Raw genomic sequence first — 23421 nt, forward strand, 5'->3', positions numbered from 1 at the left:
AGTGACCAAACCTGTGGGTGGTGGGAAGCTGTGCAGCAAAAAGGATCTTTGATAGGGAGTGTGTGTGTGTGTTGGGGGGGGGGGCTGGAATTCCTACAGCCTGCAAGGAAAAAAGGCAAATAACCCCAAAATAGCTGACTGTCCTGAATGGCATTTCCAAAGCCACTAATCCAGCCCCAGAGCCGCTGAAAATCCTCTTCCGTTGCATGACAATAGGAGCAGCTGGGCGTGCTCCCGGCTGGAAAAGCAGAGGGCAGCAGGCAGTTCCTGCAGCCCATCCAGTACCAGGCTCTGTGCGGGGCTGGGGAGGTGCAGCAGATGCCAGGCAAAGGCTAGGATGTTCCCCCAGCTTCTTCTGGGAAGGTGAAGTGGGGACAAAGAGAGGTGTAATATGGAAAGAAAGCTGAGGGAGATAAAGAGGAGCAAGGAGCATGCTTGGGGCAGTGTGGCTGGAGAGCTGTCTGGCAGAAAGGGACCTGGGGGTGCTAATGGACAAGCAGCTGAACAGGAGCCAGCAGTGTGTCCAGGTGGCCAAGAAAGCCAAAGGCATCCTGGCTGGGATCAGCAATGCTGTGTCCAGCAGGAGCAGGGAGGGGATTGTCCCCTGGCACTCAGCTCTGGGGAGGGCCACACCTCGAGTGCTGTGTCCAGGTTTGAGCACCTCAATCCAAGAGAGATGTGGAGGTGCTGGAACCAGGGCAGAGGAGGGCAAGGAAGCTGGGAAGGGCCTGGAGAAGAAATCTGATGAAGAGCAACTGAAGGAGTTGGTTAGTGTGAAAGAGAGGAGGCTGAGGGGAGACCTCCTGGCTCTCTACAGCTACCTGAAAGGAGGTTGTGGAGAGGTTGGTGCTGGTCTCTGCTCCCAGGTCATTAGTGACAGAAGAAGAGGGAATGGCTCAAGCTGCCCCTGGGAGGTTCAGACTGGACATTAGGAAACCTTTTTTCAGGACAAGAGTGGTCAGGCATTGGAATGTGCTGCCCAGGGAGGTGATGGAGCCCTCAAGCCTGGCTGTGTTTGCAGGGGGTTTGGCTGTGGTGCTTGGTGCTGTGGTTTAGGGGTGAGCCTTGTAGAGTAGGGTTCTGGGTTGGCCTTGGTGATCCTGAGACTCATTTCCAAGCTGTGATTCTGGAGAGCATTTCCTGTAATTGTCTTCACCTCACTTCACTGGCTGAGTGCAGCAGAAGGGACCAGGGTGCAGCCCTTGCTCCAGAATGCTTGCTAGTCCCCGGGGAAACTGTGTTCCCATCCCATTCTCTGACTGAGTATCAGGGCACTGGGTTTGGTCTCCAGTTTGCACCTTCCTCTTTCCTGGGTCTCCCTCAGCGGGGTAAATGCCACAGCACCAGCTGCATCTCCTCCTCCAAGCACCTGATGGAGTTTTTGAGGCTACCACCAAAATCTTTTGCTCAGCTGAGCAAAAGTGGGGTTTGGGTTTTCTTCCCCCCCTGAATGTTGTTACTATGCAACACAACAGCAGGCAGCTGGGTGTGATGTTGGCTGGAAGGGAGTCTGTTGCAGTTGCTTTAAGCTGTGATAAAGAACATGTGCTTAATGCTATTTTTAGGCTAGTTGAGAGGTCACAAAGTTTTAATCTAAATACAGCTTTGTATAAACACACAGAGCTCTCAGGCACCTTAATGCTGAGCTCAGTATGGCTCCCCCAGTTCAAGCTGGCTTACACAAGGGAAAGCTCCAGAGTTACACGCAGAAATGAAGAAGCCTTTGCAGATCCCTCTGCTGGTTTTGGTTTTCATCACCTAGCACCTTTCTGGAGGAAAAAAAAAAAGCTCATCCTACTTGGGGTGACTGATGGAGCTCAGCAGCCAGGGAGGTCTGCTGCTGGGAGGCAGGGGATGGCTGTGCTTCAGGCTGAGGCTTGCAGCTGGCCTCATCCATCCAGGGACCACTCTGCGCTGGTGCTCGTATTCCACTTCTGAGAAATCCCCTTTAATTAGATCTCTTCACCTTGTGTCTTGCATGGAAAATGATGGATATTGCATGTCCCTGACCAGAGTCACTGCCTCTATCCCCCTGCACTAGTGCAAGCACACAAGCTGCTAACCTGTTCACAGCTGAGCTTGTGCTTGGCAGCTACACTCCTCCAAGTCGAGCAGCACTGTCTTGGTTACCTTTTTTTTCCATAGCAGCCAGCAATCTAGTTGACCTTTCCTGAAACTTTGGGCTTCAGCTCAGGTTTCATTAGTCCTAGTGAACCTTGTGACCAAGACTTTGCACTTGGGCTTCAAAGATCCTGTGCTAGCAGGTGTGCAAGGACATGGAGACTGCTTGGATGGCTTGGCTTGACAGGTGGCCCACAGCAGTCTCCTGTTTTCTCTGCCCTTTCCTAGAGATCAGCTTCCAAGAATGACCCTGGGGAAATGAAAGCATCATCTGGTTTTGTTTTGCCAAACAGAAAGCAAGTGATTTTTAGGTGTGTTTTTTTAAAATCAGGGCTGTTCACAGGATCAGAGGATCTTAGGGGTTGGAAGGGACCTCTGGAGGTAGAATCATAGCATCAATAAGGTTGGAAAAGACCTCAGAGACCATCAAGTCCAACCTGTTACCTAACACCTAACACCTCCTGACAACTAAACCATGGCTCCAAGGGCCACATCCAAGCCTTTCTGAACACCTGCAGGGATGGTGACTCCACCACCTCCCTGGGCAGCACATTCCAATGGCTAACAACTCTCTCTGGGAAGAACTTTCTCCTCATCTCCACCCTAAACCTCCCCTGGCACAGCTTGAGACTGTGTCCTCTTGTTCTGGTGCTGCTTGCCTGGGAGAAGAGACCAACCCCCACCTGGCTACAACCTCCCTTCAGGCAGTTGTAGACAGCAAGAAGGTCTCCCCTGAGCCTCCTCTTCTCCAGGCTAAGCAACCCCAGCTCCCTCAGCCTCTCCTCACAGGGCTGTGCTCCAGACCCCTCCCCAGCTTTGTTGCCCTTCTCTGGACACCTTCCAGCATCTCAACAACTTTCCTAAACTGAGGGACCTGGGGGTATTGGTTGACAGTTGACTAAGTATGAGCCAGCAGTGCCCAGGTGGCCAAGAACGCCAACGGCATCCTGGCTGGGGTGAGAAACACTGTGGCCAGCAGGGACAAGGAGGTGATCATCCCCCTGTGCTCAGCACTGGTGATCCCACACCTCAAGTACTGTGTTCAGTTCTGGGCCCCTCACTGCAAGAAGGACATTGAGGTGCTGGAGCATGTCCAGAGAAGGGCAACGAGGCTGGAGAAGGGCCTGGACCACCTGGGAGTGTTCAGGCTGAAGAAGAGGAGGCTGAGAGGAGAACTCATTGCTCTCTACAGCTCCCTGAAAGGAGGTTGGAGTGAGGAGGGGGCAGCCTCTCCTTGGTGTCAAGCAGCAGGACCGGAGGAAATGGCTCCAAGCTGCACCAGGGGAGGTTCAGGCTGGATGTTAGGAAACATTTCTTCACAGAGAGGGTTCTCCAACACTGGAATGCTCTGCCCAGGGCAGTGCTGGAGTCACCATCCCTGGGGGTGTTCAAGCGCTGTGTGGAACAGGGCCTTAGGGACATGGTTTATGGTGGAGCCTTCAGTGCTGGGTTGAGGGCTGGGCTGGATGAGCTTGGAGGTCTCTGCCAACCAGATACCTTCTGTGATTCTGTGACACAGCTTTCACTCTGCAGTTGTGCTAATTTCTAGCTGACTTCCCTGCAAGTCTCTTGCTTGTTTCTCAGGACCATTCTGCCCTCCTCTGTGAGTATCCAAGGCAGCCGCTCTTGCTGCTGCTCTTTTGTCAGCGAGGGGGGGGAATTTTCTCAGCAATCCTGTTGGAGGCAGCAAACAACAAAGAAATGCTCGGAAGGCGGCGATGCCGCCCAGCCTGGAGGAGGAAAGCCCTCAGAGCACCTCGGTGACTGCAGAGCTGTTTGTACCAGGCGTGCAGAGGCTCAAGGACATTCCTCAAGGTCTGCGGTGGCAGGAGGGAGACCTGGCAGGGAAGACCAGAAACGCTTTAACCCTTGCTGTATCCACCGCTTGCCCCAGCCCTGGCTGTGTTCACTGCCCACAGCGCGCCTCCAGCTTCATGGTTTTTGTCACTGTTGCTGCTGGGGCTGCCTAAAACGAGCCCTGGGAGAGCTTGCCTTCATGCAATCATTACTGCAGTCAATCAATCCCCCTTGCTTCAGCAGGAGGTTGGCTGCTCAGGGCGGCCCGTGCTGCTGTCACACGCCGGAGGGCAGGCGCAGGGCAGGGAGGGCACTGCCCCCTCGCAGCAAGGAGCATGCTTGGGGCAATGTGGCTGGAGAGCTCCCTGGCAGAAAGGGACCTGGGGACAAGCAGCTGAATAGGAGCCAGCAGTGTGCCCAGGTGGCCAAGCAAGCCAAAGGCATCCTGGCTGGGATCAGCAATGCTGTGTCCTGGCACTCAGCTCTGGGGAGGCCACACCTTGAGTGCTGTGTCCAGTTTTGGGCAGCTCAATGCAAGAGAGATGTGGAGGTGCTGGAGCCAGGGCAGAGGAGGGCAAGGAAGCCGTGAAGGGAGATCTCTCCTCATCCTTCTCTGTTCCAACCTAACCATCCCAAGCTCCTTCAGTTGAGGTGAGAAGAAAATTCTTCCCAGCAAGAGAGATTGGCCATTGGGATGTGCTGCCCAGGGAGGTGGTGGAGTCACCATCCCTGGAGGTGTTCAGAAAAGGATTGGGTGTGGCACTTAAAGCCGTGGTTTAGTTGTCAGGAGGTGTTAGGGAATAGGGAATAGAATAGAATAGAATAGAATAGAATAGAATAGAATAGAATAGAATAGAATAGAATAGAATAGAATAGAATTAACCAGATTGGAAAAGACCTCAGAGATCATCAAGTCCAACCTATCACCCAACACCATCTCAGCAACTAAACCATGGCACCAAGGGACTCATCCAGGCTCTTCTTAAACACCTCCAGTGATGGTGACTCCACCACCCCCCTGGGCAGCACATTCCAATGGACAATCTCTCTTGCTGGGAAGAACTTTCTCCTCACCTCTGTAGTGAAGGATGCTTATGATCAGGATTGTGCCCCAAACATTTGGGTAGGATATATTTCTCTATGTGTTAACCTTCCTTTGTTCCCCCTCCTTTCTGGAGGCAGCAGGGGGGATCCTGGCGCCACTGAGTCCAGGTAAACAGCCTACCTGGGCGTGGTCTCAGCCCTGTAGTACAAGAGGCAGGCTATATGTTTGTTTCCCTGGGTATAGCATATACTCAGGCCATATTTGGTAGGTGGTAGTTCATCGGTTAATGTTTGCGTTGGCAACAGATGCTTATTGGGCCAGTATTCACTGGGGCAAATGGTAAATAGTGGTCGTTTGGTAAATGAGCCCCCCCCTACCTCGGTGTTGGAGCCTGTGTGGGCACGCGTGCCAGCCAGTGCTTCGGCAGGCCTCGTGGTCCTTTTGCCACCGTCACCCAGCTGCGTGCGGTGCCGTGGACAGCACTCCGTGGGATCAACTGATCAGAGGGCTGGAGCACCTCTCCTATGAGGACAGACTGAAGGAGTTGGGGCTGTTCAGTCTGGAGAAGAGAAGGCTCCCAGGTGACCTCGTTGTGGCCTTCCAGTGTCTGAAGGGGGCCTACAGGAAGGCTGGGGAAGGACTTCTCAGGATCTCAGGTAGTGATAGGACTAGGGGGAATGGAATGAAGCTGGAGGTGGGGAGATTCAGGCTGGAGGTGAGGAGGAAGTTCTTCCCCATGAGAGTGGTGAAACCCTGGAATGGGTTGTCCAGGGAGGTGGTCGAGGCCCCGTCCCTGGGGGTGTTTAAGCCCAGGCTGGCTGAGGCTCTGGCCAGGCTGATCTAGTGTGGGGTGTCCCTGCCCATGGCAGTGGGGTTGGAACTAGCTGATCCTTGTGGTCCCTTCCAACCCTGAATGAAACTATGAAACTATGAAACTATGAAAACCTGGTAGCCCGTGTGAACCAGCCTTGCTGACCTGCCACTGCCCCCCCCCCCGAGCGAGGAACCTTTTGTATCCTGGGAGAGAACAGCAGAGCCACGCGGTGCGGCCACGCGGCCGGCGCCATTGCCTGCCTCCTTGTTACGGCACATCCGTGCCACGTTGTCCGGACTATAAACATTATTGAGGAAAGACTCCACGAAGTTCTCAGCTTGTGAGTAAGCCAAGCCCTTCTTTACAGAGCTTCAGTTAGGATAGCGTTTATATTGCTCCGGGTGGAGGGTTGCCGCTCGCTGACCAACCCCTCCCCTGCCACTCTCTGACTCAGTTTCGATTATAAGTTCTGTGAATCATTTCGATTTAAGTGCCCATACATAACATTCTGTAAAGGTAGTTTCACTAACCGAATATTGATACCTGTGAAGGGTGACTGTAAATACCCCCTCACAGAGCTTGTACATATATATAAATAAACTTATATTTGCATTGATGGATCTGCTGCGCATTTCTGAGGGCATATCCACTACAACCTCCAGCCTAAACCTCCCCTGGCACAGCTTGAGAGACTGTCCTCTTGTTCTGGTGCTGCTTGCCTGGGAGAAGAGAACCAACCCCCACCCGCCTACAACCTCCCTTCAGGGAGTTGTAGAGAGCAAGAAGGTCTCCCCTGAGCCTCCTCTTCTCCAGGCTAAGCAACCCCAGCTCCCTCAGCCTCTCCTCACAGGGCTGTGCTCCAGACCCCTCCCCAGCTTTGTTGCCCTTCTCTGGACACCTTCCAGCATCTCAACATCTTTCCTAAACTGAGGAGCCCAGAACTGGACACAGGACTCAAGGTGTGGCCTAACCACTGCTGAGCACAGGGCAGAATGACTTCCCTGCTCCTGCTGGCCACACTCTTCCTGATGCAGGCCAGGATGCCATTGGCCTTCTTGGCCACCTGGGCAGCCTGCTGGGGCAATAGGTTGGACTTGATGATCTCTGAGGTCTTTTCCCACCTTATTGATTCTATGATTCTACTATGTTAAAGGCTACAAAAAAAATAAACTGGTGCCAGATGACTCCACTTTTCTAATCCTTTGTGAAAGCTCCAAATATTTGTCCCCAAGATAAGCAGAAATGTTTCCACTGCCATGTTTTGAGCTCGCAGGTCCAAGGGTCTCACTCAGCAAACAGAGAGGGGGCCCAGCCCCCTTTCTCTGCACAGCCACTCGCCCCTGGTGGTTTTGGACAGGGTGCTCTGTGAAATGCCAACAGGTTGTGGTAGTTTCAGATCTTGAACAGAAAGTAGTAAAAATGTCAATAAATCACTACTGGGTGTGAAAAGGAAAACAAAGATCATTCTAAACAACCCCATTGAAAGAGATAAAGGGACTAAAACTACTTGTACCAAACCAGTCTCTCTTCTCTTCTTCCTGCTTCACTCAGGGAGAGATGCTGACTTGCTTCTGCTTGACCTTGGCTGCATTGTTTTGGGATTAACTTCTCTGCTTCTGACTCTTCTCCCTTTTGTACAGGAGGGGAAGGGGGAGGCAGGGAAGGGGAAGCTAGTAGCTTCCCCTGGTCCTTGGCCAGGGGGGATTTGTGCTATTTGTTAACTGTAAATACCTGTGAATATTGTAAATCCTGTAGATTTTGTACCTATTCCTTGCATCACACTGTAGAGTGTAGTTCTGCCTTCAAATACAGCTTCCATTTGCTTCCAGCTCAGCTGGGCTGGCAAAGTTAATGCTGGGGTGGTGTGAGGTGTGGGAATTTCAACCCACCACACAGGTGAATAACATTTATGTCTCTCACAAGCATTGTGGCAGAGTGAGGAGAGGAGTTATGAAGCATTTCAAGGTCCTTGGAGAATAGGCATAACAGAACTACATGCTGAGACAGCAGCAGGCAGAAATGATTCTCTTTTTCTTTGGGAGAGGGGATAACAGAACAATTTCCCCTGCAACAAAGCTGGGGAGGGGTCTGGAGCACAGCCCTGTGAGGAGAGGCTGAGGGAGCTGGGGTTGCTTAGCCTGGAGAAGAGGAGGCTCAGGGGAGACCTTCTTGCTGTCTACAACTGCCTGAAGGGAGGTTGTAGCCAGGTGGGGGTTGGTCTCTTCTCCCAGGCACCCAGCACCAGAACAAGAGGACAGAGTCTCAAGCTGTGCCAGGGGAAGTTTAGGCTGGAGGTGAGGAAGAAGTTCTTCATAGAAAGAGAGATTGCCCTTTGGAATGTGCTGCCCAGGGAGGTGGTGGAGTCACCATCACTGGAGGTGTTTAAGAGGAGACTGGATGAGGCACTTGGTGCCATGGTTTAGTTGCTGAGATGGTGTTGGGTGATAGGCTGGACTCAATTATCTTGGAGATCTCTTCCAACCTGGTTGATTCTGTGGTTATGAAAAGCTCAGTTGAGATATTGAAAGCATGAAACCCACCTCACTTCTTTCCTAAGAAAAGTGCCTGCATCAAAGGATTGTAAGAGGATGAATTGCTTTAACCAGCCTGTGCAACAAGACAACTGTTATGGGCTATGAGCTTAGCTCCGAATTCCCTTGGATTTATGGGTTTAAGTTGGAATTGGAAATGCTTTTGAATGTGCCTGTGCAGAAATGTGTGCATACTGCAGAGGGAAAAAAGCAGGAACTTAGCAGGATCTGCCAGGCTCTGGCAGATAACTCAGTGCATGGGGGATGCTGGAACTGCTCCACTGCCTTGTGCAATATGTTTATTTGGGGTTAAAAGAGTGCAGAAAAGATGAACTCCACTGAAACTGTGTTATGTGAGTCCATGGGCAAGGGCTCAGCTTTTGATGGGCATCTATTTGGCAGTGAGTGCTGGGGATTTGTTTACAGGGTGTCATTTGAGCTTTGCTCTGCTGTACCCCCACAGGACATACTCTGCTTGAGGCTTGCTCCTTCCAGCTGCCTTCTTTAACTTCCTTCAACTACTCAGGGCAGATTTCCTAAAGACAACTTATTAGAGTCATAGAATTGTCAGGGTTGGAAGGGACCTCAAGGATCAGCCAGTTCCAACCCCCCTGCCATGGGCAGGGACACCTCACACTACAGCAGGTTGCTCACAGCCACATCCAGCCTGGCTGCAAACACCTCCAGGGATGAGGCTTCCACCACCTCCCTGGGCAACCTGTGCCAGTCTCTCACCACCCTCATGGGGAACAACTTCTTCCTAACAACCAATCTGAATCTACCCATGTCTAGTTTTGCTCCATTCCCTCTAGTCCTGCATTACCTGATACCTATTCCTGTGTTATACTGGGCTCAAACATTTGTGGTGCTGCTCCCTCTCAAACCTCACCTGACTAAGCAAATAGACAGGAGGCTTAAATATGTTCCTGTGTATGCAGGTGCCAAAGAAAACAGACATTAATCCATCCAAGGCTACCCCAGCCTGCTCCTGAGGGCCTGCAGCCCCTCCTGGGGGACTGTGAGCTTTTTCTTTGCCAAGGGTTCCTCGATTGCTGCAGGGTGCTCGCCCCTGAGGAGAGGCTGCAGGTGCTCTGTGCTACACTAGATAAGCTTCAGGTGATGTAAGGCAGAAAGGTTTCATTTGTGTCAGGTAAGGAACTAACTCCAGAATACAGCCTGACAGGCAAGGCACTTGAAACTAGTCTCAGATCTGACTTCAGTTCTCCATGGGAATTTTCTTTTGGTCCTTCCTCTCACTGTGAATTATTTTCTGCTTTCCATCTACACCATGGCTCCAAGTGCCATGTCCAGTCCTCTTTTGGAGAAGAGGCCAACACCAACCTCATTACAACCTCTTCTCAGGTAGATGTAGAGAGATGATTCTGGTTGGACTTGATGATCTTAAAGGTCTTTTCCAACCAAAACAATTCTGTGAATGAGTGAATCTCTACTACAAGTTCAACCCCACCATGTGTCAAACTCACCTCTCTTAAACCCAAATCCTGTAAGACAGGAATTCCCATTTCCTTTTGGTTTTGTATGCAGCCAGATAAGGGAATTTTTATTACAGGATTAAAAAGCTGTTAAGGATCAGGCAGAAAGATGTTGGCATCCATCAGCTTTGCCATTAAAAATCCTAATCCAGTACAAATTTAAACACCTCATAGAATCATTAAGGTTGAAAAAGACCTTCAAGATCATCCAGTCCAACCATCAGCCCAGCACTGCCAGGTCACCACCAAACCATGGCCCTCAGCACCAGGAGGTGTTAGGTGTTAGGTAATAGGTTGGACTTGATGATCTCTGAGGTCTCTTCCAACCTGGCTGATTGTATGATGATTCTATGATGATCTACAGCTTGTTATTATTACAGAATAGAATACAGAATTAACCAGGCTGGAAAAGACCTCAGAGATCATCCAGTCCAACACTCAACACCTATCACCCAACACCATCTAACCAACTAAACCATGGCACCAAGTGCCTCAGCCAGGCTCTTCCTAAACACCTCCAGGGATGGTGACTCCAGTGAGTTCAAAAACCTGCTGGTATTACAGGCTTGATGAATGCTGCTCATCAAGTTGCACTTAGGGTTGTGCAGCGTGTAAGGAATCAGTTGCTCAGCCTCAGTGTGAGATTCCAGCAGGAGCCAGCAGGGCACACAACATCCGGCACAGAAGTCTTTGATCTCCGCTGGCTGAATCAGTGACATCAGCCTTCAGGGACCAGCAGGATCTTCTACCAACAGAGAGACTCCCAGAGTTACAAACCCTTTGTATTAGAAGCTAAGCACTGCCTGCTGATGACACAGTCCCCTTCAGCCCCAGCACCTACTGCACGGAGAGGAGAAGCACCTGGGAGTGCTGGTGGACAACAAGTTCTGCATGGGACAGCAATGTGCCCTGGGGGCCAAGAAGGCCAATGGGATGCTGGGGTGCATTGAGAGGAGTGTGTCCAGCAGAGCCAGGGAGGTTCTCCTCCCCCTCTGCTTTACCCTAGTGAATCCCCATCTGGAATATTGCATCCAATTCTGGGCTCCCCATTTCAGGAGGGACAGGGATCTGCTGGAGAGAGTCCAAGGGAGGGCTGCAAGGATGCTGAAGGGACTGCAGCACTGCCTGGTGAGGAGAGGCTGAGAGCCCTGGGGCTGCTTAGTCTGGAGAGAAGACTGGGAAGCAATCTGATCAGTGTCTATCAATATCTGAGGGTGGGGGTCAAGAGGCAGGGGACAGGCTCTGCTCACTTGTGCCCTCTGTCAGGACAAGGGGCAATGGATATAAAATCCAGCACAGGAGGCTCCACCTCAACATGAGAAGGAACTTCTTCACTGTGAGGGTCCCAGAGCCCTGGAGCAGGATGCCCAGGAGGCTGTGGAGTCTCCTTCTCTGGAGCCTTTCCAGCCCCGTCTGGATGTGTTCCTCTGTGACCTGGGCTGGATTCTATGCTCCTGCTCTGGCAGGGAGGCTGGACTTGATGACCTTCAGAGGTCTCTTCCAGCTCCTTTGATGACCTTCAGAGGTCTCTTCCAACCCCTAACATCCTGTGATCTGTGATCCTGTGACTGATGACAGCACAGCCACAGCTTACCACATCAGCTGCTGCAAATTCCCTCAGGTTAAAAGGACTGCACCTCATAATCTGATGTAGCCATGGGTGCTGCACAAAGCATTTCCTGTGACTTGAAACAAAAGATCAGTGGCCACAGAGTGGTAGGACAAGAGGCAATGGGTGTAATCTGAGGCATAGGAAGTTCCATGGAAACAGGAGGAAGAATTACTTCCCTGTGAGGGTGACAGAGCACTGGAAGAGGCTGCTCCAGAGTCTCCTCTCTGGAGATGTTCAAGACCCACCTGGATGTGTTCCTGTGTGATCTGCTCTAGGTGCTCCTGCTCTGGCAGGGGGCTTGGACTGGATGATCCCTCGAGGTCACTTCCAGCCTCTAACACTCTGTGATTCTGTGATGGGTGAGAGAGAAATGAAGACAAAACCATACCAAACCCTACACTGCTGGAAAGACAAGCCATGTTCCTCTCTTCCTTCTCTTTGCCTGGCAAGGGCTGCTGTGAATCATTTTGTCAGGCAGGGCTGCTATGCATGAGGTCTGCCTGGGTGGGAAATACCTCCCCGCAAGGTTAGCAGCTTGTGGCTGTCTCTTAGGTAAGAGCCCAGACCTTGTGCAGCATGTGAGGCATGGGGCAGGTAGCAGGAATGATAGCAATGTGGAGCAAGGAGGAACAATTTGCCTCCAGAGAACATGACAAGAAATAGCTCAAGTGGTGGGAGGACAAAACATGACCTTAAAGCTAATGCCTGTAGCAGAATTCAAAGGCCATACAAGTGCTCCTGTGAGCTAGCCTCAGGTCTGGCATTCCCCACTCTCACAGGATCACAGGAGGTTAGGGGTGGAAAGGCACCTCTGGAGATCATAGAATAATAGAATCATAGAATCAATAAGGTTGGAAAAGACCCCAGAGATCATCAAGCCCAACCTGTCACCCAGCACCTCATGACTAACTAAGCCATGGCACCAAGTGTCATGTCCAATCTTCAAGTCCAACCCCCCAGACCTCTCAGGCAGCACCCTCCTTTTAACATGGCTCAAGAATATTCAACAACACATATACTAAATAGTTTTCAACAAACTTGCATGTGCAATTATTTTAACCAAGTACTCAGTTCTGACCAGCTCCTCTGAACAGGAGCCAGCAGTGTGCCCAAGTGGCCAAGAAGGCCAATGGCATCCTGGCCTGCATCAGGAACAGTGTGGCCAGCAGGAACATGGAAGTCATTCTTCCCTGTGCTCAGCACTGCTTAGGCCACACCTTGAGTCCTGTGTCCAGTTCTGGGCAGCTCAGTTTAAGAAAGTTGTTGAGTTGCTGGAAGGTGTCCAGAGAAGGGCAACAAAGCTAGGGAGGGGTCTGGAGCACAGCCCTGTGAGGAGAGGCTGAGGGAGCTGGGGTTGCTTAGCCTGGAGAAGAGGAGGCTCAGGGGAGACCTTCTTGCTGTCTACAACTCCCTGAAGGGAGGTTGTAGCCAGGTGGGGGTTGGTCTCTTCTCCCAGGCAAGCAGCACCAGAACAAGAGGACACAGTCTCAAGCTGTGCCAGGGGAGGTTTAGGCTGGATGTTAGGAAAAAAATTCATCCCAGCAAGAGAGATTGGCCATTGGAATGTGCTGCCCAGTGGGGTGGTGGAGTCCCCATCACTGGAGGTGTTTAATAAAAGACTGAATGAGGCACTTGGTGCCATGGTTTAGTTGATGAGATGATGTTGGGTGATAGGCTGGACTGGATGATCACAGGCTTTCAGGATGTTAGGGGTTGCAAGGGACGTTCGAAGGTCATTGAGTCCAACCCCCCTGCCAGAGCAGGAGCATAGAATCCAGCACAGGTCACACAGGAACACATCTAAACAGGGCTGGAAATTCTCCAGAGAAGGAGACTCCACAACCTCTCTGGGCAGCCTGTTCCAATGCTCTGGGACTCTTACAGTGCAGAAGTTCCTCCTCATGTTGAGGTGGAACCTCCTCTGCTGTTGTTTCCATGCATTGCCCCTTGTCCTATCCCAGGGCACAAGTGAGCAGAGCCTGCCCCTTTCTTCCTGACCCCCAGCCCTCAGATATTGATAGACATTGATTAAATCCTCTCTAAATCTTCTCCAGATTAAACAGCCCCAGGGCTCTCAGCCTCTCCTCACAGGGCACATGCTCCAGTCCCTTCCTCATCCTGGTGTTGCCTGCTGATATCCAGGGAGAAAATTCACTCTTGGGGAACTTTTTTGGGTTTGTTTTGTTACAACTTGTTGTTCTGATCTGAAAAGCACAGATTTTCCCCACCAAGCCACATGGTCCTTACAGAAAGATTTCTTTGCCAGAGCCACCACTGTGTTTTGTTCCATGAAGTAATGATGGGTTTGCTCTTTCTGCACGGAGCCAAAGCAAACCATGAGCTGCACTTGCACATTATGGAAGAGTTATGGAAAATGAAGTCATTTCAAAATCCTCTTCTTTCACCACCACCTCTCCTTTCCCACCAGATCTGCCCCTTTTCCACCCCACCCACCCAATTTCCTCCCCTTTTCCCCTCAAATCCCACCACCTGGGCTCTACTGCAATCTCCTCCCACCCCAGGTGTGGCCACTTTGACCCTCCCCACCCAGTCCCCTATTTAATCCCCCCCAGGAAAGGCAGGAGCCCCAAGCTGAGCCCTTCTGGGCTGAGGATCCTCCTCTCATCTCTGGTGAGTGCCCCTGGTGCACACTGGGTGATGGTGGTGGTGACAACAAAGGCCGGGGGGCCTGGTGGCCCCCCGGCTGTTAGGGACAAGATTGATGACTACTCCAATACCATCCCTGGGTGCTGGCTGGGCTTCCTCACTGGGGCTGAGCTCCTCTGTGTGGTATCTTGGCTGGTGAGGGTCTTGCCCCTGGCTCTGGGATGGGTGGTGGAGGAGCAGGAGCTGCTTGCAGCATCCTCAAAGGTCCTTCCCAGCCTGGTTAATTCTGTGAGTGTGGTGGGATGGAAGGTAAGGCCGAGAAAGCCTCCTCCCTTCCCCCTTGTAAAGTAAAAGGGAAAAAAAAATTGACGGGAAAGGAAAAAAAACTCGCAAGCTGAATTAGCAAAGCAGTGGAGCTATATTTACAAAGCGATGTAGGGTTTGCAGGGGATTATTTACAAATTTACAATATCTACAATATATACAAAGATATACAACAGAGTAACACAGAAATGAGAGTGACCCCCCTCTGGACAGAGGGGGTTCCCCACCTCCGCTCTCCCCTCTCTCCCCCCTTTCCCCAGAGTGGGATAGGAAGAGAGAGAAAAGAGAGGAAAGAAAAAAAAAATGTTAGAAGCAGTTTGTGTTAATTGGAAAAGAGTTAATACAGGCCTGTTATCTGTTTTTCTCTCAAGGCCGGAGCCTTGGCAGAAAGCCCAGGACAGAAAGCTGTTGCCTGAAGAAGAGGCGGAAGCAAGACTGACTGAGAAGTGCTGGAAATGTCCAGTATAGTCCCAGCTCAGAAGTGCTTCCTCCCACTCGTCCAATGAAATTAGTTTAGACTATTCCTTCCGTTTACCAACTTCCGTCCACCATATTCCCTTTCTTAAGGGGGCAACGTCAACCGGCCACAATCCACCCCTTCTAAACAATTTCATTGGCTGTTCATACTGTCCATCCAATCCAAAACGATATTTACAGTTCGTGAGTAAAGTTCATAGTCCATTCCGGCTACGCTCAGATGTGGATGATTCAAAAGTCCAAGAAAATCAGAAAATGAGAAAAATGGAAAACAGTTCATTTCTTCGCCGATGAAGCAAAGAAAAGGGAAACAGGGATTCTCAGGGTCTCTTAGTTGACTCAGGGCTCTCAGGGATCTCAGGGTTCGTGCACCGTAGATTCCTCGTTGATTCTTCCTCTGGACGCGATGTAGCTGTACAGCAGTTCGAAGTTAACCTCTTTCAGCTAAAGTTAAATTTCTTTGCGGAACACACTGAATTTCACCATTTTCTTGCATTACCCAATAAGTGTGACCCGGACCTTCAGCTGAAACCACCCCTCGGACAGGTTTAGCCTCTCCTGAGGGTGAAAATACCCAAACAGTTTTACCTAACAGATTCTTTTCTCTAACAACAGGAACTCTATCACCTTCTACTTTCTGTAGCAAATCTGAATGTGCAGGTCCAGCTCGGTTCACTGAACCTCTACTATTTACCAGCCAGGTTGCTTGTGCTAAATGTTTTTCCCAGTTTTTCAAAGATCCACCTCCCATGGCTTTGAGAGTGGTCTTCAACAAACCATTGTAGCGTTCAATCTTCCCTGAAGCTGGTGCATAGTAGGGAATGTGGAATATCCACTCAATACCGTGCTCTTTTGCCCAGTTCTTTACAAGGTTGTTCTTGAAATGAGTTCCGTTGTCTGACTCAATCCTCTCTGGAGTTCCGTGTCTCCACAGGATTTGTCTCTCCAGACCGAGAATGGTGTTGCGTGCAGTTGCATGTGGAACTGGATAAGTTTCCAACCATCCAGTGTTTGCCTCTACCATAGTAAGCACGTATTGCTTACCAGAACGAGAACGTGGTAGAGTGATGTAGTCAATCTGCCAAGCTTCACCATACTTGTACTTGGACCATCTGTCACCATACCACAAGGGCTTAAGTCGTTTTGCCTGCTTAATAGCAGCACAAATGTCACAGTCATGGATGACTTGCGTGATAGCATCCATGGAAATGTCTATGGATCTGTCACGAGCCCATTGGTATGTTGCATCTCTGCCTTGATGTCCTGACGAATCGTGAGCCCACCGAGCTAAGAATATCTCACCTCGGTGTTTCCAGTCGAGATCAAGATTAGAGTCCATGTCTACTTGAGAAACTCTGGCAGCTAGATCTGCCTGATGGTTGTGTTGCTGTTCCTCAGTAGCTTTGCTCTTAGGAATGTGAGCATCGATGTGTCTCACTTTCACTGGAATTCTCTCGATTCGATCAGCAATGTCCTGCCATAGGTTGGCTGCCCAAATGGGTTTTCCTTTTCTCTGCCAACCACTCTTCTTCCAATTCTTTAGCCAACCCCATAGAGCATTGGCTACCATCCATGAGTCGGTGTAGAGATAAAGCTTTGGCCATCTCTCACGTTCAGCCACGTCGAGAGCTAGCTGAACAGCTTTTACCTCTGCGAACTGACTGGATTCTCCTTCTCCATCTTTCGCCTCTGCAACTCGGCGTGTTGGACTCCACGCTGCAGCCTTCCACCTTCGCTTGTTTCCAACAAGACGACAGGAACCGTCTGTGAACAGAGCATATTTCTTTTCATTATCAGAAAGGTCATTGTAAGGAGGAGCTTCCTCAGCACGAGTTACTTTCTCCTCTGGAGGTTTAGCACAGTTGATGCCTTCAGGCCAACTTGAGATCACCTCCACTAGACCAGGTCTTTCAAGATTTCCCATTCGAGCTCTCTGTGTTATCAGAGCCATCCACTTAGACCAGGTTGAGTCTGTGGCATGATGTGGTGTGGAACCTTTGCCTTTGAACATCCAATTCAAAACTGGTAATCTGGGAGCTAGAAGAAGTTGTGATTCAGTTCCAATCACTTCAGAAGATGCTTTTACTCCTTCATAGGCAGCTAAGATTTCTTTCTCTGTTGGAGTATAGTTAGCCTCTGAACCTCTGTAACCTCGACTCCAGAAACCAAGAGGTCGTCCACGTGTCTCACCTGGAGCTTTTTGCCACAAGCACCAGGTTGGACCATTGTCACTTGCAGCCGTGTACAAAATGTTCTTAATGTCTGGACCATCTCGGACAGGTCCCAGACCCATTGCTTGAATTACCTCTTGCTTTATCTGGTCAAAGGCTGCTTGTTGTTCAGGTCCCCAGTGGAAATGGTTTCTCTTTCGAGTCACATCATACAGAGGTTTCACAATCTGACTGTATCCAGGAATGTGCAGTCTCCAAAATCCCACTATCCCCAAGAAACGTAGGGTCTCTTGCTTGTTTGTGGGACTTGCCATGGTAGAGACTCTATTTACCACATCCACTGGAATGTGTCGGCGACCATCCTGCCACTTCACTCCTAGAAACTGAATCTCTGTGGTAGGTCCTTTCACCTTGTCTCGTTTGATGGCAAAACCTGCATTCAGAAGAATGTCAATGATTTTGTTACCTTTCTTGAAGACTTCCTCAGCAGTTTTACCCCAGACGATGATATCATCGATGAACTGGATGTGTTCTGGAGCACCGCCTTTCTCCAGAGCATCGTGGATCACTGCATGACAGATGCTTGAGCTGTGGATCCAGCCCATTGGCAGTCTGTTGAAAGTGTACTGGATTCCTCTCCAGGTGAAAGCAAACTGAGGCCTGCATTCCTCTGCTATAGGAATAGAGAAAAATGCATTAGCAATGTCTATGGTAGCATACCATTTGGCCTCTTTGGATTCCAGCTCATACTGTAGCTCCATCATGTCTGGCACTGCTGCACTCATGGGCGGTGTCACTTCATTTAGGGCTCGGTAGTCTACTGTCAGACGCCAGTCTCCATTCTGCTTCCGCACAGGCCACACTGGACTGTTGAAAGGCGAATGAGTTTTGCTGACGACTTTCTGACTCTCCAACTGACGAATCAGATTCTGAATGGGCAACAAAGAGTCACGGTTGGTTCTGTATTGTCTGTGATGCACAGTCTGAGAAGCAACCGGCAATTTAATGTCCTGTATCTTATGTTGTCCCACAACTGCAGATTCATCAGAAAGCTCAGGTCTGGCAGACAGCTTCAATTTTTGTCCATCAATTTCTATTGAAGCTACTCCAAAAGCCCATTTGTAACCTCTAGGGTCTTTGAAACGCCCTTCTCTCAGAAAATCAATTCCCAAAATACAAGGTGCATCAGGTCCGGTCACAACTGTATGCTTCCTCCAATTGTCTCATTTGATCACTGAATTGGCCAACCGTAGGAGAAGCTCCACCATAACTTCTTGACACAATTCTGCTTGCCAGAATGTTTGCATAATTGGAAGGAGCAAGTTTGATGATCTTTTTAGCAAGACCAATACCCACAGGAATGTCATCAGGATTCAGAGTTTCATGTTCACCATAGAGTAGCTCTCTAACAGCAAATTCTCTCAAGCGCTTAATTCCCTCATCTATGGTAGTCCAGGGTTTAGGATTCCATGGAAGATCATCTCGGGAAGGGTATCTCAGGGCAACCGCTATTAAAAGGCGTATCCACAGATTAACCTTACCGAGAGCTTCACCTAGATGTCTATCTATTCCATTGTCCCTTGAGAGAGTTCCTAACTGAGCTGCTGACTTGTCTCCAACTGTTAGAGCTGAAGCACCTGTATCATAACACCTACTAAGCCAAGCTAGAATTGGCTCCTTATCTGCCCTGGTGAAATCTTTACGGACATTTCGCAATTCCTCCCGTGGTGACGAACAGTCCGTAATATCATCTTCATCTTCATCTCCCTGAATTCTTTGCCCATATAATCCTGCTGTCATTCTCCTAAGGATCTCTTTAAGCTGAGAACCACCTTTGCCAGCTGCTTTCCTAGCTTCATCTCTATCCTGCTTTGATCTCACTAGGTTAGCTAGATCTTTAAAACAAACCTTCTCTTCCTCCTGAGCAGGATCTTTTACAGTAGAGGGCCCCTCACCAGGATCAGTCTCCACCTCTTCTTCTCCATCTTGGGCCTTTGCAGCTCTAGTCTTTAAAGGAGCCACCTTAACTGGAGCTGTGTTTGAATTTACAGCCACCTTAATGGAAGCTGACAGGTCCTGAGATAAATCAGCTGCTGGGGCAGTGACTTCCGGTCCCACCGAGGGAGTGGGTGGAAGTGATGTTGCTCCGTTAATGGCCAACGGAGAAGAAGAAGAAGGAGAAGGAGTGGGAGAAGGAGTAGGTGCCATGTTGATACCAGCCGATGCCCTTGGCTGCTTGCCAGAATCAGCAAAGTCATTTAGAGCTGCTTTACCAATTAACTTTTTAGCCTTCTTTTTAACTGACACGGGTTCTCCACACTCCTCGTCACTAGATGACTCTGGGACTGATCTAGAGCCACGGCGTTTTCTTTTTGATCTAGTTTTAATAACAAAACACGCCCTGGACACCTTTCTCTCTCGCCGCAAAGAGATCAGGAGATACACGTTAATTATCACCATCAGCAGAATTATAGACAGCAAATAAATCACCTTTGGATCCCAGGCATCACCTAAAGTTACTGTCTCCTCAGGCGGAATCTTAAAACCCTTTATCTCAATTGGGAGAGTGGTGGAGGTAACATTCCTGTATCTCACTGGCCATAATAAATTAATACATTTTCCATACCATAATTTAACTCTATACATAACCCACATATAAATTGTCCGCACCAAATATTTACCCAGGTAATCCAGAATCAAACCCAAACAGTATCTGTAAACCAGAGCCCCAAAAATTGAAAAGAACAATCGCTCCACAAACCACAATACCTTCATGTTTGCTAATTCAGCTAGAAAACACTAAATCAATCAAATAATAAATTAAACTAATTATCTGCCGCACGTTGGGTACGCCAATAAAAAAAATGTGGTGGGATGGAAGGTAAGGCCGAGAAAGCCTCCTCCCTTCCCCCTTGTAAAGTAAAAGGGAAAAAAAATTGAAGGGAAAGGAAAAAAAACTCGCAAGCTGAATTAGCAAAGCAGTGGAGCTATATTTACAAAGCGATGTAGGGTTTGCAGGGGAATATTTACAAATTTACAATATCTACAATATATACAAAGATATACAACAGAGTAACACAGAAATGAGAGTGACCCCCCTCTGGACAGAGGGGGTTCCCCACCTCCGCTCTCCCCTCTCTCCCCCCTTTCCCCAGAGTGGGATAGGAAGAGAGAGAAAAGAGAGGAAAGAAAAAAAAAATGTTAGAAGCAGTTTGTGTTAATTGGAAAAGAGTTAATACAGGCCTGTTATCTGTTTTTCTCTCAAGGCCGGAGCCTTGGCAGAAAGCCCAGGACAGAAAGCTGTTGCCTGAAGAAGAGGCGGAAGCAAGACTGACTGAGAAGTGCTGGAAATGTCCAGTATAGTCCCAGCTCAGAAGTGCTTCCTCCCACTCGTCCAATGAAATTAGTTTAGACTATTCCTTCCGTTTACCAACTTCCGTCCACCATATTCCCTTTCTTAAGGGGGCAACGTCAACCGGCCACAGTGAGTGATTCTATGCCTCTCTGAGCAGCAGTCATGCACATTTCAATCATCCTTTCCCCATGGGCATAGTGCCATGTGGTCCATGGGTGAGGACCACTCCTGCTCCCCAGGTTGTGTGAGCTGACCTCAGCTGGACAGAGCTAGAATTCAGACAGGTCTCATCACTACCAACCTTTCATCTTCCAGTGACTGAGGAAGAGAGCATCTATCCAATGGAACAAAAAAAAGGGGGGGGGGGGGGGGGGAATAATTTCTATTGATTGCCTTTTCCCTCTCCCCATCCACACTGTGGAACCTCAGAGCACACTTATTCCACACCAGTAACTCTCAGCCCTGCTGCAAAACCTAAGTGCACTCCCATTTAATTATTCAGGATGTCAGGAGAGGCAGCCAGCTTGAAAAGCAAAAGCTCAGAATGATCTGAAGAGCAATGAGTGTGGAGTTGGTTTATTTTCTTTTCTTTCTTACTAAAGGAAAGGGAGGGGGGGAGGAGGAAAAAAAAGCCCAATACCCCAAACCAGGCACCTTGATGCTATTCTTACTCAGAAAGATCTAATTCTGGCACCAGGAGCTCTGTGGTTTCACAAGGCATAAGGGTATAAAAAAGAAATCAGTGTCAACAAGATGTAGGCCAATGCTAATCTCTCTTTTTTTTTTTCCTTGAGGCCTGCTTGCTGTGGCAGGTTAAAAACAGAAGTGTGAACAGCTAACTCCAGGGTATTTGAATGTGTGAGAATGGAAGGGAAGGATGGGCTGGGACAGTAAGGGAGCTGCTTGCTTCAACAGAAAAATCCACCACAAAAACAACAACAAAAAAAGCCCCACAGAGTGTGGCAGTTTTAGGCTGTTGCCTAGGAATCACAGAATTGTCAGGCTTGGAAGGGACCTCAAGGAGCATCCAGTTCCAAGCCCCCCTGCCATGGGCAGGGACACCTCACACTGCAGCAGGTTGCTCACAGCCACATCCAGCCTGGCTGCAAACACCTCCAGGGATGAGGCTTCCCCCACCTCCCTGGGCAACCTGTGCCAGTCTCTCACCACCCTCATGGGGAAGAACTTCTTCCTAACATCCAATCTGAATCTACCCATTTCTAGTTTTGCTCCATTCCCCCCAGTCCTGTCACTCCCTGACACCCTAAATGCTGCTGTCAAAATTGCTTCTGTTTCATCACACTCTGACCACATCACACCTCACAGAATCAAGCCTGACACGCACAAAAGTCCCTCCCCAGCTTTCTTGTAGCCCCCTTCAGATACTGTAAGGCCACAGTGAGGTCTCCTTGGAGTCTTTTCTTCTCCAGACTGAACAGCCCCAACTCCCTCAGTCTGTCCTCATAGCAGAGCAGCTCCAGCCCTCTGCTCATCCTCCTGGATCTTCTCTGGATGCCTTCCAGCACCTCCAGATCCTTCCTGTACTAGGGGCTCCAGAACTGGACACAGTGCTCCCAGTGTGGTCTCACCAGAGTGGAGCAGAGGGGGAGAATCACCTCCCTGGCCCTGCTGGCTCTGCTTCTCTTGCTGCAGCCCAGGCTGTGGTTGGCTCTCTGGGCTGCAAGTGCTCACTGCTGGCTCCTGTTGAGCTTCTCCTCCCCTGGCACCCCCAGGCCCTTTTCTTCAGGGCTGCTCTCCAGCCAGTCCCTGCCCAGCCTACATCAGTGCTTGGGTTTGCCCTGTCCCAGCTGCAGGACCTTGCAGAACTTCTTCCTGACACCCAATCCCCATCTACCCACTTTTGTTTTTTCCCCATTCCCCCTAGTACTTATTAATTGCATTTCTTATTTCTAGGTGTTTTAGTTTGCTTGTAAAGAGAGCTTTATTTGCTTCCAAACACATTCTGAGCTAGCCTGGTGATTTGTTTTGAGGGTAATTCTCCAAATGCCTGTTGAATGGGGTGTGTGTGTGTAATTACCAAACCCACCCACCACCCAGAGGAGTGCAATCCCTGCCTTCATCCCCTGGCCACCTGATCCCCTTGGTTGTTTTAAACACATTAGAGCCAACTGCTTTCTTTCCAAGCCCTGGAGTACAACAGAGTTTCCAGCCAGCAGATATTCAGTTTTCCTGGCTAGCTTTTTGGCTGCTGGCCAGGTGTGATTAGTGACCTATTTCTTTTTAACTGCTGTGAGATCAGCTCTGCTTGTAGGACCCTGAATCAGCAGATTTGGCCTTATTCCTGGCTCTGCCTGCTGGAGGACCAAGCCAGGGCCATTCTCTAAGCATGCTACCCTGCTTTCCCTGTATAGATAGAATAGAGTAGAATTAAGCAGGTTGGAAGAGAACTCTGAGATCATGGAGTCCAACCTATCACCCAACACCATCTCATCAACTAAACCCTGGCACCAAGTGCCTCATCCAGTCTCCTCCTAAACACATCCAAGGATGCTGACTCCACCACCTCCCTGGGCAGCACATTCCAATGGCCAATCTCTCTTGCTGGGAAGAACTTCTTCCTAACATCTAGCCTAAACCTTCCCTGGCACAGCTTGAGACTGTGTCCTCTTGTTCTGGTGCTGCTTGCCTGGGAGAAGAGACCAACCCCCACCTGGCTACAACCTCCCTTCAGGGAGTTGTAGAGAGCAAGAAGGTCTCCCCTGAGCCTCCTCTTCTCCAGGCTAAGCAACCCCAGCTCCCTCAGCCTCTCCTCACAGGGCTGTGCTCCAGACCCCACCCCAGCTTTGTAGCCCTTCTCTGGACACCTTCCAGCAACTCAGCAGTTGCCAGCATTGCATTAATTGCAATTTCCCAATGCAATTTTGAGTTCCCCTTCAAAGTTTTCATAGAATCACAGAACTGTCGGGGTTGGAAGGGACCTCAAGGATCAGCCAGTTCCAACCCCCCTGCCATGGGCAGGGACACCTCACACTACAGCAGGTTGCTCACAGCCACATCCAGCCTGGCTGCAAACACCTCCAGGGATAAGGCTTCCACCACCTCCCTGGGCAACC

Source organism: Melanerpes formicivorus, unplaced genomic scaffold, assembly GCF_026170545.1.
Source record: "Melanerpes formicivorus ecotype bairdi unplaced genomic scaffold, bMelFor1.0.p_v2 SCAF_54, whole genome shotgun sequence".
NCBI classification, from domain to species: Eukaryota; Metazoa; Chordata; class Aves; order Piciformes; family Picidae; genus Melanerpes; species Melanerpes formicivorus.